The following is a 6978-nucleotide window of genomic DNA, read 5'->3' on the forward strand; positions in this document are numbered from 1 at the left end:
TCTTAATATTTACTCTAAAATTCCATGATGAAAAACCCTTGGGTGTTTGATTTTTTTTAATTTTTGTTTCTTTGTTTTTTTAAATTTAATGTGCTAGGCATTTAATGGGCCCTTTCAATCTGGAGACTCATGTCCTTCAGTGCAGGAAATCGTTATTGAATTATTTCTTTAATAATTTTCCCACTGACTATTTCTTCTCTCTTTCTAAAACTCCTTTTACCCAGATATTCTGTCTCCTAGACTGAACCTCTTATTTTCTTACATTTATTTCATATTTTCTATTTCTTTGTATTTTTATTCTACTCTCCAGGATATTTCTTCAACTTTATCTTAGAATCTTTTTTATTAAATTACTAACTTCTACTTCCATTTTTTCCTTTATTTTTCCTTCATTTTTTTCGCCCATGCCACACAGCTTGTGGGAATCTTAGTTACCTGATCAGGAATCGAGCTCAGCCCACGGCAGTGAGAGTGCCACGTCTTAACCACTGGACCGCCAGGGAATTCCGTACACTTCCATATTTTTATTTTTATTTAATTAATTAATTAATTTATTTATTTTTGGCTGGATGGACATATGGGATCTTAGTTCCCTGACCAGGTATCGAACCCATACCACCTGCAGTGGAAGGGTGGAGTGTTAACCACTGGACTGCCAGGGAAGTTCCTCACTTCTTATTTTTAATTTCCAAGAAGTCTTTATTATTTTCTTTTTAAAAAATTTTTTATTGGAGTATAGTTGATTTACAGTGTTGTGTTAGTTTCAGGTGTACAGCAAAGTGAATCAGTTATACAAAAGATATGGAACAGGTACTTCCCTGGTGGTGCAGTGGTTAAGAATCCGCCCGCCAATGCAGGGGACACAGGTTTGATCCCTGGTTCCAGAAGATCCCATATGCCGTGGAGCAAGTAAGCCCGTGCACCACAACTACTGAGCCCACGTGCCACAACTACTGAAGTCCGTGTGCCTAGAGCCTGTACTCCGCAACAAGAGAAGCCACTGCAGTGAGAAGCCCACGCACCACAATGAAGAGTAGCCCCCGCTCGCCGCAACTAGAGAAAGCCTGCGCGCAGCAACGAAGACCAAACGCAGCCAAAAAAATAAATAAAATAAAATAAAATAAAATGCCATCAGCTAGTGAGAAATGGCAACTACTCCATACCATCAGCCAACCCCAGGCCTTGGGTCCGCTTGCCTCACTTCCTCTTCCTTTAAAAAAAAAAAAAATTTGGAACACTTCACGAATTTACGTGTCATCCTTGCGCAGGGGCCATGCTAATCTTCTCTGTACCATTCCAACTTTAGTATATGTGCTGCCGAAGCGAGCACAGGTCTTTATTATTTTCTGAATGTTCCTTTTAAAAATAGCATCCTTTCTTTTATCATGGGTGCAATATTTTCTCTTGATTTCTGAAGATATTAATTGCAGGTTTTTGGACATTTTCTTCTGCTCCCTTCATTACCCTCCAGGTTCCTTTTCTTTTGGCTTCTGACTTTTATGTTTGAGGCTGCCTTCAACTCTCTGGCAAGCCTTGGCTGTCTGTTCCAACTTAAGCGTGAGGTCCAAGAGAGCTGACTGGAAGCCCTGTGGAGGTGCCAGAGATGGTCAGCTGGGGGTGACTCACTGTGTGGTGGGTGAGGGAGAGATCAGTCTTCTACCTCCTGTAAACTTTGTCTCCTGGGCCAATCATTATCCCCAAAAAGGAATTTTCAGTCCCCTTGCCCCTGCTTCCAGAGGACAAAGAACTTTTAATCTTTAAAGTCTTTACAAGTTCTAAGACTCCAATTATTTTATTCCTGTTTGGTTTTCCACTCCCTACCTCATGAGTAGAATGGAAAGTATTCAAACTTAAGGATTTAAAACTTTACACATATGACTTTCCATTTTTCAGTATTACATCTCTCGTCTTCTCCTTTATGTTTTTAAATTTCCTTACTCTCATTTTGATGTGGTTTCTGGATGAAGCAGAGATAAATGTGTGTGCTCAATCCACCATGTTTAACCAGAAGTTCCTACCTCCTTAAGTCTTAATTACCTTTTTTCTCTAACTCAAGACGTGGTTGTAAAAATTAAAGTTGGTTGTGCATGTGTAACGTGATGTTCAAAGAGATTTTTCTTGTTGTCTTAGAGTTTGAGCTGAGTCCTCAAGGAGAGAAGAGCATGTAGGTACTCCACATTGTAGAGAAAGACTTTACTGGACAGATAAAAGAGAACAACTCCTCTAACAATGATGGTCCCTTATCATCATCTTCAGCCTCTATAAATGAGAATATTGACAAGGGAATGGAGAGTTACGGAGATAGGGTTTTTGGTCTGTTCTGTAATGCATTATTGTTTCCCCTTCCTCATTCTTAGATAGGTGAGCAGAGGCTACAGACCAAGTAAGGAGAGTACCAAGAGATTGCAGGTGTTTGCAGGAAACTCAGTCCTTGGCTGAATGATTCTTGTGTAATGGAATTATTGTCCTAGTGCTGCTACAGAGCTCACGCAAAGCACTGTGAGAGAGTTTTGGGAAAACTGACATGAGTTTACTGGCATTTGGGAGTTGCATATGAACATAGAGATGAGTATATGCGGACAGTTTGGTGAATGGGGCATATTAGACATTGACTGGAGCCTGGCCCTGGGACAGCAGTGCTGAAGAGTAGCCTGTACTTCCAGCACCTGGCATGGGAAGGATGTGGGAGTTTCTCATGGGCCAAGAGGACATCATGGAAAGTACCTGGGCTTTAACCATCTAGATGGGACCCTGTCCAAGAGAGACCCCTGCAGGGCAAGAAGACTCTAATGGCAAGGTACTGTGGGCTAGAAGCTCAGGGTACTGTGCAAGATGTCAGTTGGAGATGCACTGCAGACATCAAGGACTATGCAGTGTGGCGGCTCCGTGAGTCTCCTCAAATACCGCCCCCCAAGAGAAAGCCAGAACTTAGGCATCTGTCATACAGAAGGTTCTAACAGCCCTGGTCATATCAAATTACCTTTTTCCTTTCTCCCACCATTCCAGCCCGCTAGAAGCCAGAGGCAGGAAGTGGAGGGAGGGTGGAAGAAGGGCGAAGATAAAGGTACCCTCCATCCTTTGCCATTTCAGGTCTCTGGGCTGTGGGTCCAACCTGAGCTGGGGGTGTGTGACCTGGGAATTGAATATAAGATTGAAATTTTAAAACTGGACTGTTCAAGACTTGTATTCCATGAAAATGACAAGAAAACCATGAGGTGTACTTGAGAGATGTGTTCCAGGGTGGGGAAGTCTGCTGACAGAGCAGGGTTGAAGGCAGCTGTTGATGGCAGGATAGAGTGGGGGGAGATTCTTTGCACCTTACCAAACCCAGACAGTTAAATAAATCAGCTATAACTTAAAGCGCTAGACATTCATTCAGTCAGCATTTACTGAGTGCCTACTCTGTGCCAGATTCTATGTAAGTTTCAGGGAATAAAAATAATGAGTGAAACCAAAGGAGCCCCTGCTTTGGATAATCAAGTGAGGAAGACATACTGTCTAAGGTAAAAACTGCATTTAGCTGCTAATAATGGAGACCGGAAATAAGACTGGAGTTTTATTTTTCTCTTGTGTAAAAAATGTCCATGGGGAAGTGGTTCACAGTAGCTGCATCATCAACAGAGCCCATCTATCTCTATCACCATTCTCTACCTCTTTATCTCTGTCACCATTCTCTCTCTCTGTATCACCATTCTCAGACTGTGGTTTTCATTCTTAAGGTTAACTCATGGTCCAAGGTGACTGAATGGAGCTCCAGCTTTCATATCTGCATTCCAGACAGATATGAGGAGGAAAGGGGAAAGGGCAGAAGAGGATCAATATCAATTTTTTTGTCCCCTTTTAAAAAGCCTTCTTGGATGTCTCATCCAACAACTTTGGCTGACATCTTATTGGCCAGAATTTTCTCACATGATCACTCTTAGATGCAAGGGAATGTGGGAAATATAAGAATTGTTTTATTGAGGAAGAAGAGGAGAATGGAGTTTAGATAGATAACTACCAAACTGTGCAGCAGTACGTCCATTCAGATACTCAAAATCTGTCAGTTCCTCACGTGGCTCTTTGTGGTCCAGCAAACTATAAACCAAAGACAAACTGTCAGCCCCCAACACACCTGATATACAATAGTGGAACAGGAAAAGTCAACCACAAGCAAAACTCTCATTCAGAAAAGGAACGCCTAGGAAACACCCAGCAGTCACTAGTCACTAATCTATTGACCATTGAGTGGCTTGTGTATGTTCTCATCCCTTGAACCTGGATGTGCCAGTGGCTGCTTGACCAGTAGAGCATAGAGGAAGTAATGCTCTATAGCCTCTGAGGCTAGGTTCTGAAAGGCAATGCAGCTTCTGCCTCGTTTGCTGGAACACTTATGCTGGGACCCCCTAAGTTAGCACTCCAACTGCCCTGAGGCCACCATCTTGTGAGGAAGCCCAAATTTGCCTAGACAGAGAGCCACTGAGAAGCTCCAAGAATATATGAAGAAAGTGAGATGCCCAGTCAGCCCCTAGCTGCTCCAGCTTCAGCTGTGTAACTATAATCACATGAGATACCCTGAGCCAGAGTGCCCAACGAAGCCCTTTGGAGCCAAAGGAACTGTGGGGATAACAAATAATTGTTATTTTTAAAAATTGAAGTATAGTTGGTTTACAATGTTGTGCCAGTCTCTGCTGAACAGCAAAGTGGCTCAGTTTTATACATACAGACATTCTTTTTTTTAAATATTCTTTTCCATTATGGTTTATCCCAGGAGATTGGATGTAGTTCCCTGTACTATACAGTAGGACCTTGTTGTTTATCCATTCTAAATGTAATAGTTTGCGAGCTTCCCTGGTGGTGCAGTGGTTAAGAATCCCCCTGCCAATGCAGGGGACATGGGTTCGAGCCCTGGTCTGGGGAGATCCCACAGGCTGCGGAGCAACTAAGCCCGTGTGCAACAGCTACTGAGCCTGCGCTCTGAAGCCTGCGAGCCACAACTACTGAGCCCACGTGCCACAACTACTGAAGCCCATGCACCTAGAGCCCGTGCTCTGCAACAAAGAGTAGCCCCTGCTCACCACAACTAGAGAAAAACCGCGTGCAGCAAGGAAGACCCAACGCAGCCAAAAATTAATTAAATAAAATTTAAAAAAATGTAACAGCTTGCATCTACTAACCCCAAATTCCCAGCCCATCCCTCTCCCTCCCTCTCTCCCCACCTTGGCAACAAGTCTGACCTCTATGTCTGTGAGTCTCTTCCTGTTTTATAGATAGGTTCATTTGTGCCGTATTTTAGATTCCACACGTAAGTGATATGATATGGTATTTGTCTTTCACTTTCTGACTTACTTCACTTAGTATGATAATCTTTAGTTGTACCCATGTTGCTGCAAATGGCATTATTTTGTTCTTTCTTATGGCTGAGGAGTATTTCATTGTATACATGTACCACATCTTCTTTATCCATTCCTGTCGGTGGATATTTAGGTTGTTTCCATGTCTTGGCTATTGTGAATAATGCTGCTATCATCATAGGGGTGCATGTATCTTTTTGAATTCAAGTCTTGTTCAGGTATATGCCCGGGAGTGGGATTGCTGGATCATATGGTAATTCTATTTTTAGTTTTCTGAGGAACCTCCATACTGTTTTCCATAATGGCTGCACCAAATTACATTTCCACCAACAGTGTAGGAGGGTTCCCTTTTCTTCACACCCTCGCCAGTATTTGTTATCTGTAGACTTTTTATTTATTTATTTAATTTATTTATTTTTGGCTGTGTTGGGTTTTCGTTGCCGCGTGCAGGCTTTCTCTAGTTGCGGCAAGCAGGGGCTACTCTTTGTTGCAGTGCGAGGGCTTCTCATTGGGGTGGCTTCTCTTGTTGCGGAGCATGGGCTCTAGGTGCACGGGCTTCAGTAGTCGTGGCACGCGGGCTCAGTAGTTGTGGCTCCCGGGCTCTAGAGCGCAGGCTCAGTAGTTGTGGCGCACGGGCTTAGTTGCTCCATGGCATGTGGGGTTTTACCGGACCAGGGCTCAAACCTGTGTCCCTCGCATTGGCAGGCAGATTCTTAACCACTGAGCCACTAGGGAAGTCCCTTGTAGGCTTTTTAATGATGGCCATTCTCTTCCCTGGTGGCACAGTGGTTGAGAATCCGCCTGTTCATGTAGGCGACACGGGTTCGAGCCCTGGTCCGGGAAGATCCCACATGCCATGGAGCAACTAAGCCCGTGCACCACAACTACTGAGCCTGCGCTCTAGAGCCCGCGAGCCACAACTACTGAGCCTAAGTGCCACAACTACTGAAGCCCGCACGCCTAGAGCCCATGCTCCGCAACAAGAGAAGCCACCGCAATGAGAAGCCTGCGCACCGCAACAAGAGTAGCCCCCCCGCTCGCTGCCCGCGCGCAGCAACAAAGACCCAACGCAGCCAAAAATAAATAAATAAATAATGATGGCCATTCTTACCAGTGTGAGGTGGTACCTCATTGTAGCTCTGATTTGCATTTCTCTAATAATTAGTGACGTTGAGCATCGTTTCATGTGCCTACTGGCCATCTGTATGTCTTCTTTGGAGAAATGTCTATTAAGATCTTCTGCCCATTTTTCGATTGCCTTGTTTGTTTGTTTTATTTATTTTATTTTTGGCTGCATTTCGTCTTCATTGCTGCGCGCTGGCTTTCTCTAGCTGCCTCGAGCAGGGGCTACTCTTCGTTGTGGTGTGTGGGCTTCTCATTGTGGTGGCTACTCTTGTTGCAGAGCATGGGCTCCAGGCACTCAGGCCCCAGTAGTTGTGGCGCACGGGCCTAGTTGCTTTGGGGCATGTGGGATCCTCCTGGACCAGGGCTCTAACCCATGTCCCCTGCTTTGGCAGGCGGACTCCCAACCAGTGTGCCATCAGGGAAGCCCCAGTTATTTGTTTTTGTTTTTGTTTTTGTTTTTTTGCGGTACGCGGGCCTCTCACTGTTGTGGCCTCTCCCGTTGCGGAGCACAGGCTCTGGA

At 44.4% G+C, this 6978-nt stretch overlaps 1 non-coding gene across 1 annotated transcript; it reads right to left on the reverse strand.

Moving 5' to 3' along the window:
- Positions 1–1223: 1223 nt before the first annotated feature.
- LOC113615442 (U6 spliceosomal RNA) lies at positions 1224–1330 on the reverse strand. Its single transcript, XR_003431004.1, has one exon. It is a non-coding gene; the product is annotated as a U6 spliceosomal RNA (small nuclear RNA).
- Between the last annotated feature and the right edge of the window lie 5648 nt (positions 1331–6978).

This window comes from Aethalodelphis obliquidens, unplaced genomic scaffold (assembly GCF_003676395.1).
Source record: "Aethalodelphis obliquidens isolate GAN/ISIS:26980383/991018 unplaced genomic scaffold, ASM367639v1 scaffold116, whole genome shotgun sequence".
In the NCBI taxonomy this organism is placed as follows: Eukaryota; Metazoa; Chordata; class Mammalia; order Artiodactyla; family Delphinidae; genus Aethalodelphis; species Aethalodelphis obliquidens.